Here is a 10,155-nt window from a genome sequence, read left to right as displayed (position 1 = left end):
TATATATATATATATATATACATATATATATATATATATACACACAAAATTGGTAAATAATGCATATTTCTATGTATATCTCGACAAATAATTATTTCTTTATATGCATATGCAGAATCGCAATGTAATTATTTATTTATATTCATATGCATTCTTTAATGCATATTTCTATATTTTTATATAATTTCTTTATATGCATTATTTTGTTGGGATTACATTGTATATTTATTATTATATCTGTCGGGTGTATTTTGTAATATTGATATATAATTATAAAATTAACACATTAAATCTGCCTGCATCATTTATCCAACTCATGTTGTCTAAATCTTTGAGGAAATGGAGGTGGAAATCTTTCTAAATTTATTTTTGTGGAAGATATTAATTTTTCCAGATCTTTAGAAACATGTTCTTCAGGTCTTTTAGTGCCATTTTTTTCTCACAACATCTTTCTCTTTTCTAACCACATCCTCTATCTCTCTTTCACTTCTTAATTAAACGACTTCTACTTGTTCATTATTGTTCTCTTTAGGTTTGATCTTAGTGTTGCTAGGAAGTGCTCTTTGGGGCCTATTGCTAAGTGAATTAGCAATTTTTCCTAGTTTATTTTTTATGTTTCTAATTATAGCATTTTGACCTTACAACTGTTTTCCTATTTGCAATACCATTTCTTCTATAGACTTCTTCTTATCCTCAAATTTTTTATCATTGTTAGAGTCCGGTGGATATGAAGGTCTATAGTTTGTGTTTGCTTGATTATTCTAACTTGAATTGAGAATTGCATGATTATTTTCTCACTTTTGGTTTCCACCCCCAGTAGTATGATACTAATTAAAATTAAGATAGTTCTTCCAACCTAGGTTGTGAAAGTTAGAATGTAGGTTGTTTATGGTATTTAAAGTCTCATATGATAAGTTGGAATCAATCATATGCCCTAATGTACTTTCCTCACTTACTGTATGAAATTGAAGCTGGTTCATTCCAAATTGGTTCAGCTTCCTTGATATTGCAGCAACCTGAGATGCAAGAGTTGCAATTGCATTTGTATCATGAACATTGGCTAACTTTTTAGGATTTACCCTTGTAGAGGATCATTGAAATTCATTTATAGTCATTTCTTCAATTGAACAAAATATGTTTCATCAAATGGTTTTGACATTAATGATCCACCAGCGGCAGCGTCAATTATCGACCTAAGGGATCCTATCCATTGTAAAAAGTTTGAATGATTAACCAATCGGGCAGGGCATGGTGTGGACACTTTCTTAGAAGTTCCTTAAATCTTTCCCAAGATTTGTATATTGATTCTCCTTTATACTGATAAAAAGAGATAATATCATTTCTAAGTTTAGTTGTCATTGAAGGTGGAAAGTACTTAGCTAGGAATTTCTGAGTTAACTCCTCTCGTACTTAGCTAGGAATTTCTGAGTTAACTCCTCCCAATTTTTAATAGAGCCAAGTGCTAATGAGTATAACCACATTTTAGCCTTATCCCTTAGTGAGAAAGGAGAAATCCTTAGTCTAAAAACATCATCTAACAATGCATTATAACAAAATGTAGCACAAAGTTCTAGAAAACTTGATAACTGTAAATAGGGATTCTCAGAGTTCCCCCAAACTGGTTATTTTGCACCACTTAGATAATCGTTGATTTTATTTCAAACAAATCAGCGTCTACGATAGAATTTTATATACTTGAGTGAGTTTCTTCTATCGTAGGACTTACATAATCCCTCAATGATTTATGATGAAATTTCCAAGTTATTATTTTGAATGTTTTCCATTTTCATTTCTAATTTTTCAAGTCCTTTTTGTTTTTTTGTTTTTTTTCCTTTTTTCTAACTCAAGATCATAAGGCACAAGTCCTATATATCCTTTACTTTGCATACGTAACACAACAAAAAATACATTAACAATTAAACAAATAAAACAAAAAATACAACACAACAAAACATTTTCACAAACACTTTGTTTTTCACACAGACAGTTTTTTCACAACAGTTTTTCATACAAAAAAAATACTTTTCACACGAAAATAGATATTACAACACTATAGTTTTCCAATTCTAAGCCTAATTAAATTAACAAAAATTTTCCTAAAAGTCAAGATCAGCCATTATGATCCCCAGCAATGACGCCAAAAACTTGATCCCAAGCAAAGTAAGATTTCAATTATATCTTTAAATAGTAGGGATTCTACGCAAGTATACGTATCATCATCAATTAATTTAGGGCTTTCTGATTAAGCCCCAAATATCAATCCCATGGAGATCGAGGTTAATCACGGCGGCTTTCAAGAGAAGTTCTAGTGTAGAATAACACACCCTAGCTTAGAAGGTTGATAAAGGTTTGGTTTTTATTATATCCTACAATTATCACTACAATACTACATCTACACTAAAACTAAATTACTTACTAAAAATCAGAAAGTGGGGTTTGATATATTAAAAGTACCCTTTCTCATACAATGAAATTAGTGACATGTGTAAAAGCAAAAAAAGTAGTGATAGAGATTGTGACAAATAAGAGCAATTATATTCTTAAACCTTACTAGAGATGCTATAAAGAACATTGGTTAATCTAAAGTTTGAATAGTTTTGAAGACCGGCTAGGCAGGGAAGATTCTAGCTCTCACTCTAGAGTTCTCTTATATCCCTCCACTTGGAGGCTAACATCTTGCATAAAAACCTAAAGCAATAAACCAAATTAGCGGGCCTTGACCTGTCACTTTAAATTCCTCTAATTATATGCCCATCAAAGATTATTTCTCTATTTATTTTCACTCAACCTTATGGACTACATTCTCATCTATACAATCTTATGTGATTCTACCACAGTTGATTGAGACAACAACATCACGGATCTTACATGTTCTCACAACAGATTTTAACATGCAAGTTAATCAAATTTACCTGTAAATTAAGAACAAAGTAAAAAAAAGTCACAATATATTCTCACTCTACTCAATTCTATATCCTACACATGCATACTAATTCATTATAAGAGGTAAGAGTAAATAAAACTACTCACTACACATGGAGAAACAATAAGAATTTTTCATTGAACAAGACTTTGAAACCATACAAAAAAAGTAATAGATTCAAATCAAAATACAATGAAAAACTAGCCTTTGATAAAAATCAAACTCTCCTTGCATATCAAAAGCAATCTCCTTACAATCCTCTCTAAGAACAAAGTGAAAAGAAAAGAAGAAATTATCACTCTCTCTTTCTCTCTCACCTTGTCACCCCCCTCACGCCCAAGCCTTCTTCTTCTTCTCCAAGTCTTCTTCTCCTCTTCCAATTAGTTCAAGAGTCCAAGATTCATTTTAAAAATATTTCCAAGCCTTATTTATAATTTCCCAAAAGTTGCTTAAGTGTCTCTTCAAAAGTGTCCACATTCAATGAATCTTCCACAAGGTGTCTCAAGTGACTCTTCATAGTCTTTATAAACGTCCATATAACCACCCCAAATCCTTTTAGAAAGTCTATTTTATCATTTCTAATGAATTCCCTAAGTGACACACAAAGCACTGCTTCAAAAATCATCCAAATCCGATGTATATTCTAGAAGATATGTTAAAAACCGTTTTTAGAGCTTAAGCGCCGATTTTGGGCACTTAAGCATCCTCATCTCTGTCTGGTGGAGCCTAAGTACCATTTTGGGTGCTTAAGCACTGGGCATAGGCACTTAAGTCCTTGCTTTTTGCCCTCATGGCTCTGGTGTGCCTCGGTTTGACCCGATTTGCTCTGATTTGCTCCGTTTTGGTCCATTTTTGTTCCTTTTGCTCCAATCACACCAAATTCTTCAATCTGATGTACCTACAACAAAAAAGTAAAGAAAACATACCTTTAAAGTGAAATATCATTATAAAATATAGCATAAAAATACATTTTTAGGCACATCAGTGCACATCCTAATAGTTATAATATTTGGAAGCAAAAGTAAATTGTAGAAAGTAAAATGACATAAATTAAATAATACTATAAAAGTATACATGTCATCTTCTGGATATTCTCATTGAAATGTTAGAACTTACAACAGGTGTATAATTTTGTAGGAAATTAATTAAATTGCAAGGGTAGAAGAAGTGTAGTTTCTGAACCCTCAAACCATGACTCAGTGAGTCCTGAAAGATCTTTGTGGATGATTTTCTAGAATAAAATATAGTAAATTCAATTTGTCCTTCAAAATATCCAAGAGATTCCAAAGTATTCAAGGAACGACCATAAACCACTTTAAAGATCTCTTAAAACATTCGAGTTCATTTTGAACTTATTATATTGTTCCATTAATCATCCCAAGATCAAATTGAAATTACCCCCATTACTCTGTGAACCTTGACATTTTAATTATCCCAATAAATGAAGGAACTTAGATAGTCGCTTAACATTTCATTTGATAGTTATATGAATGGGCACCCTATAGGGCAAGATACAAGGTCATTAGGGATTTTAATATTTCAAGTTAAAATAGGGCAAAAAGTGATTAAAGATATTTATTAATTAATTATGTCCAACTTTTCTAATCCCAATTAAGATGATTTTTACATATCAAACCTAGTTCACTATTAGGCCCTCTCAATTTCAATTTTAAAAGTAAATTTAAGACAATTAAATATTTAAATGAAATTTCAATTCTCATTAATATCAAACTTAGTAAATATTCACCAATTAATGGGATTTAAATGGGTGAATTACTATCTTCATAGCTTAAGCCAATTACTTTAGGATCATCATATTGAATTGACTTCCAAGTCATGACGATTATCAAAATTAAAATTTTACCCTTATCATGAAAATGTGACAATTTGGTTTCTACCTTTTAAACCGTTATGTTTCAATCATCTAAAAAGCTTTTTTTGATCAATATTACCTATTTATCCTTTGATTAATCCTAAAATTTAATTAGGGCATGAAAATTTCATAATTAACATTTTGCCCCGAGGGTTCTCCATTCTATAACCTATCAAATGAAATTCTAATGGTCTTGATATTTCTATGGGAACTCAATCTTAAGTTAATTAAATTGTTAGAGGAAAAAGAACGTGGTCTTTCAGATTTTTGTTTAATTTATAAAAATATTTTAGATTAAAAATAGGATTTTCCAGTATTAATTTATTTAACTTATCAAAATAAGATTTTTGGACATTAGAAAATTATTAGTGGTTCACATAGGTAAGAGGAACACTTAATAAAAATTCTATGATTTTCAAATTATATTTTAATTATTATAATTATTTAATGGTTTTAATGATTATTTTAGATAGAAAATGTGTTTTAATTACAAAAATACTTTTTATATTTTTATTAAATCTCTCTGAGTTCAAAAAACTAAAAGAAGTAAATTTTATATTTTTATAGTCTTTTGTTTATTTATTATAATTATTTTAATGAGAAATTAGGGAAAAATACATTTTTAGCCTTAAAAAAATTATTTTTAACTTGGAAAAATTAAAAAAAAAAATTTAATGAGCCCTAAGTGATCAAGAAACAATTAGAGACATTTTGAATCATTTTCATATTTTTGAGATTTTTAATTATTTTTAATTATTTTATATGAAAATATAGTTAAAAAATGGAGTATTTTTTCAAAAGTAATTTTTATTTTTCCTAAGTGCTCCTGATCATAAGGAACTCAGAAAACAAGTTTTTATAATTTTACAAAGTGTATTTAATTTAACATAATTATTTTTCTACAAAAATATAATTTTTCTTAAAAAATCAATTTTAGTACATAAACTTAATCAAATAATTTTTAAATTTTTACAGTGAGTCAACATGATTTTTTTACACAATGTGGAACTGATTTTATTAATTATTAAATAATATTTAATTTAAAAAAATTAATATAAGTTATAAGCATTTAATTAACATAGAAATGTACAAAATTATCCAAACCATGATGATATTTTTCCTAAGCTCCTCTAAACATATAGAACGTACTAAATTTTATTTCATAATTTTCTAAATGATATTTTAATTTATATAGCTTTTTTAAGCCAAAATAGTCATCCAAGTTTGAAAATTAGGGTTACAAGTACAGAGTTGCTCTCTGACCTTGGAAAAATCAAAGTTCATTTCCTTTGTCATGAGGGACAAACACTCAACGTTTCAATCCATGGTGAACAATATTTAATCAAAAAAAATTAAAATACCTCAGAGGATATTTAATTAATTCAAAATCAAAGACCCAAAAAATAATTTCTTATTTTTCATCCACATTAATCTCCTCTATTAACTGAGCAATAGGCCAGTTTTTATTTTATTTTTATGATTTTTTTATGCAAAGTTATGAATTTTTAAAGTTCTAGTATTTATTTAAATCATTAAAATCCTTATAATTCTATTTATCAATGCGGTGCCACGTCAACCTACACGTCTTCAAAGCCTCCATGCGGCGTCTTCTGATTTGACACCGTCATCTGACTCAGAGCTGACCCGACCCGCTGCTTCGCTCCGTCCGCTCATCCGATGCCTCAGCAACTGTTAGATCAATACACGTGTGAATGGACTGCATCCGTTCATCGTCCCCGATTAACTTAACCGGTATATATCATTTCAAATTAAAATAAAACATTGCATAAATTTGAATTAGCGACAGAGGCGCTGCACCATTTTCCAGAGAGCTGGTGGCAGAAGCGCTGGAGCGACTAGAACGACTTTGGACGATTCAAAAGGTAGTTTTCGATAGTTTTTTGACTAGTTATCTTCTTAGTAACTCAAAAAACTCAATCGTAAAGTTTTTAATGAGTGAAAAACAAAGGGAAAGTCACCATTTTTCAAATCCTATGGCTTCCACTCTAAAGAAACCGCTAGATATGGAATTTTCAACAGGATGAAGTTAATCAATTTTAATATACAGAAGTTATAAGATCGTGTTCTTGTGAAGAAGAGAAAAATCAAGGATCGAGGCATAATGAATCAAGGATTCAACACACGGAATACTCGAGTGGAGGAGATTATTGCACAGAGACACTAGGAAGTACTTTGTTATACCATTATCGCAGTACTAGCTCTTATGATGAAAGAGTTTTACGCTAATCTTCATGAAATTATCAAAGGAGTTGTCTTTGTTCAAGGAAGCTGGGTACAATTTACTCCTTTGAGAATAAACGACATGTTTATGATTGAAAGCGTTCATATTTGCCACTGTGCAAATTTTGTCCCTACGATAGACAACATGAATCAACTTTATCGATTCCTTGCCAATGAAGATGCAAATTAGTAGACAAGAGATAACATACATGTAAGTTTTTCTTCATCATTATTAATAACAGACATGAATATACCTAAGGCATGGCATTTCTTTATTGCATCAAATCTACTTCCTACTACAAAAATTAGTAAAGTGATGAAGGAAAGTGCGATTTTGCATTATTGTATTCAAACCGGAAGACTTATTGATGTGGGTGCTTTAATAGTAAAGTATGTTTTAGATTTCATCATCAATGGATCAACTTCTGGACTAGGACATCCATCTACCATATTCTTGTTTTGCAGTTAGTTGCAAGTGTCCTATTAAAGTTGGGAAAAATGTTTCTCCTTTAGAAGTCTATAAACCCAATAGTTTTTTGCAACTGCATAGGAATTAGGGAGGAGAACGATATGAATATATTGATGGATCAATCATCTCAAAATTCATCGCCTATTCAACATTACTTTAGTTTGAATGCACTTTTGAAAAGAATCAAGAAGTTGGAAAAAGAGGTACAAAATCTTATGCATTCAATTGGAAATATTTCTAAAATGCTTGACCACCTGGATTTGAGGATAAAGGAACACTTCAAACACACTGGATGTATTGAAGAAGGTTTGGTGTGCATGTTTAAAAAACAATGCTTGGGTTGAAGCAGATTGGATGGATGAATTTCCTCATCGACCTTCTTACAACTTGTATGTGCTCTACCAATCTATGGGAAACATCTAAGAAGATGAAATTGAAGAAGATGTTTGAACTCATTTTAGTACGGAATTCATAGTTATAATTGCTTTTATATATTATGTGTTTGTATTGGATTTAATTTATTGCAAAACCTTACATGTTTTATTTGTTAAATGTTTGATATTTGGTTTCAGTGTTAGTTTGTTGGCTTGATTTCAATGTTGAATTAATTTCAATGTTGAATTATGGCTTGATTTCAATGTTGAATTAGATGTGTTGGCTTGAAAACTATTAGTTTGTAATCGTTCAAATTTTATATATAAATGTAAGTTTTATGTTGTTTGTGAAATTATGTGTTAGAAAATTGTTTAATTAAGAGTATAAGTGTTTAATTAAGCTCATTTAAGGTTGACGTGGTGTAGTACGTAACAGATTTTTAATGAAAATTGAAATCTAAAAATTTTTTTTGTTGGCGCCGGAGGCTCCAGTTTCCCAAAAAAGCTTAAATTCACATAAAACCGTGAAACACCCATGTAAAACTCCATTTTACTGCTTGAGTCATCTCCTACATCTATGCTAGGGTCAAAACTCAACCTAAGACTTGAATTTTTGTGGATTTGGAAGATTTTAAAGCTTAAAAGTCTTGAATTTCATCTTCTTTTGATAAGAGCTTCACTTTAACTTAGAAATTTTTTATTTTTACCATAAATTTATCCTACATTTTGTAAATCCAAAAATTTAAGAGAAATTTAAGAGTTTTTTGTTTAAGAGTTTTTTGAAGAAATTTAAAGAGAACCCATGGTGAAAAGCTTCTTTCCAAACATTCCAACTGTTGGAGTTTGATTTATGATATTTTGAATTTATTTGGATTTTATTTGAATTGATAAAGAATTTCCTATGGCTACAAGAGTAAATAGAGGAAAGCCTACGAAAGATTTTGATGCAAGGAGAATTGTTAATTTTAAGGTTCAACATAATTATAATACTCAAATGGGCTCACAGAAGTTGATTCAGGAGCGAGCATTTTCAAATCCGGGAGGAGAGATTGAAAGGTTGATTATTGCTTGGAAGTGGGAAACTTTCTACTAACCTCACCGCAGTAGCCATTGTTCCTGTGATTCTAGAATTCTATGTCAATCTTTGGGTGACTACGGATGACGACATTTATGTTTGAGATTAGCAAATTAAATTTACTCGAAGAAGAATCAATGCTCTTTATAGACTGAGAAATGAATTTCATTGTCGGTATATTGTGTTTGTGATGTGTTATTCATCACTTGATGAAGTAATTGCCTATCTTACTGATGGAAGAGGAGAATGGAATATTAAAAAATAATCACAAAGTCAATTTCTCCACTTCAATGTAAAATGTTCAATCTAAAGCATGACATTATTTCATCTGCAAAATTGCTTCCAACTAATCACCTGAGTGAAGTAACTAAGGAAAGAGCAGTGTTGAATTTTTGCATTCAACAAATGAAAGCAGTTGATATTGATGCTCTTATTGTGCATAACGTTCAGAGCATTTGCTAGAAGTGGGATAGCTAGTGGTTTGGGATATACTGCCCTGATTTTCACTTTATGTGAACAATCAGGAATAAAATTTGGTAGAAATGAAGAAATGTTTCAACCACTAAAACCCATTTGAAAACCCACTATGTATAAATTTAAAGCATTTGCTAGATCTCGGAGTGGAAGTAGTGATAGACCCTTTACATCAGCTGCTTCCAGTTCTGCTTCACTTAAAAATATTATGGAACAATTAATGATTCAAAAATCAGATCTTATAGCAATGCAGAATAGAATAGGTGGTAAAGAAGCCAGAAATGCCTACAATGATGAATATAAGCCGAAAGAGTCCAACACAATATTGCATATGAAGAGGCGATGATTAGATTTTTGAGGGGTGGTCATACTGTAGAGTTTTCTACATGCTCCAGCTTCATGCCTTATGTGCAGGAACAAGAAGAAGAAGAAGGTGAAGAAGAGGAAGAGGAGGATGATGAAGAGTAAAATTTATATGGGTTTTGTTTGTTTTTATGTGTTATTATTTGTTTTGTTTTATTGTTGATGGTATGAGTTGGAACAATTATGTGTTTGGTTTGAGGATCTATTGAACTGGTACATGTAATTGTAAATTATAGATTTTTTTATTTTTCAGCATTTTTAGTTGCTTTAGTTTACTATTTATATCTTTAATTTATCTTTTCTTTGCAAATCCTTTGATAATAACACCTGTAAAATATGAAGAGCCAAGTTTCATATTCAAAA

The sequence above is a fragment of the Phalaenopsis equestris genome, unplaced genomic scaffold, assembly GCF_001263595.1.
Source record: "Phalaenopsis equestris unplaced genomic scaffold, ASM126359v1 Scaffold216714, whole genome shotgun sequence".
NCBI lineage: Eukaryota > Viridiplantae > Streptophyta > Magnoliopsida > Asparagales > Orchidaceae > Phalaenopsis > Phalaenopsis equestris.
The sequence above is the reverse complement of the archived record's forward strand: the minus strand, read 5'-3'. Positions refer to the sequence as shown.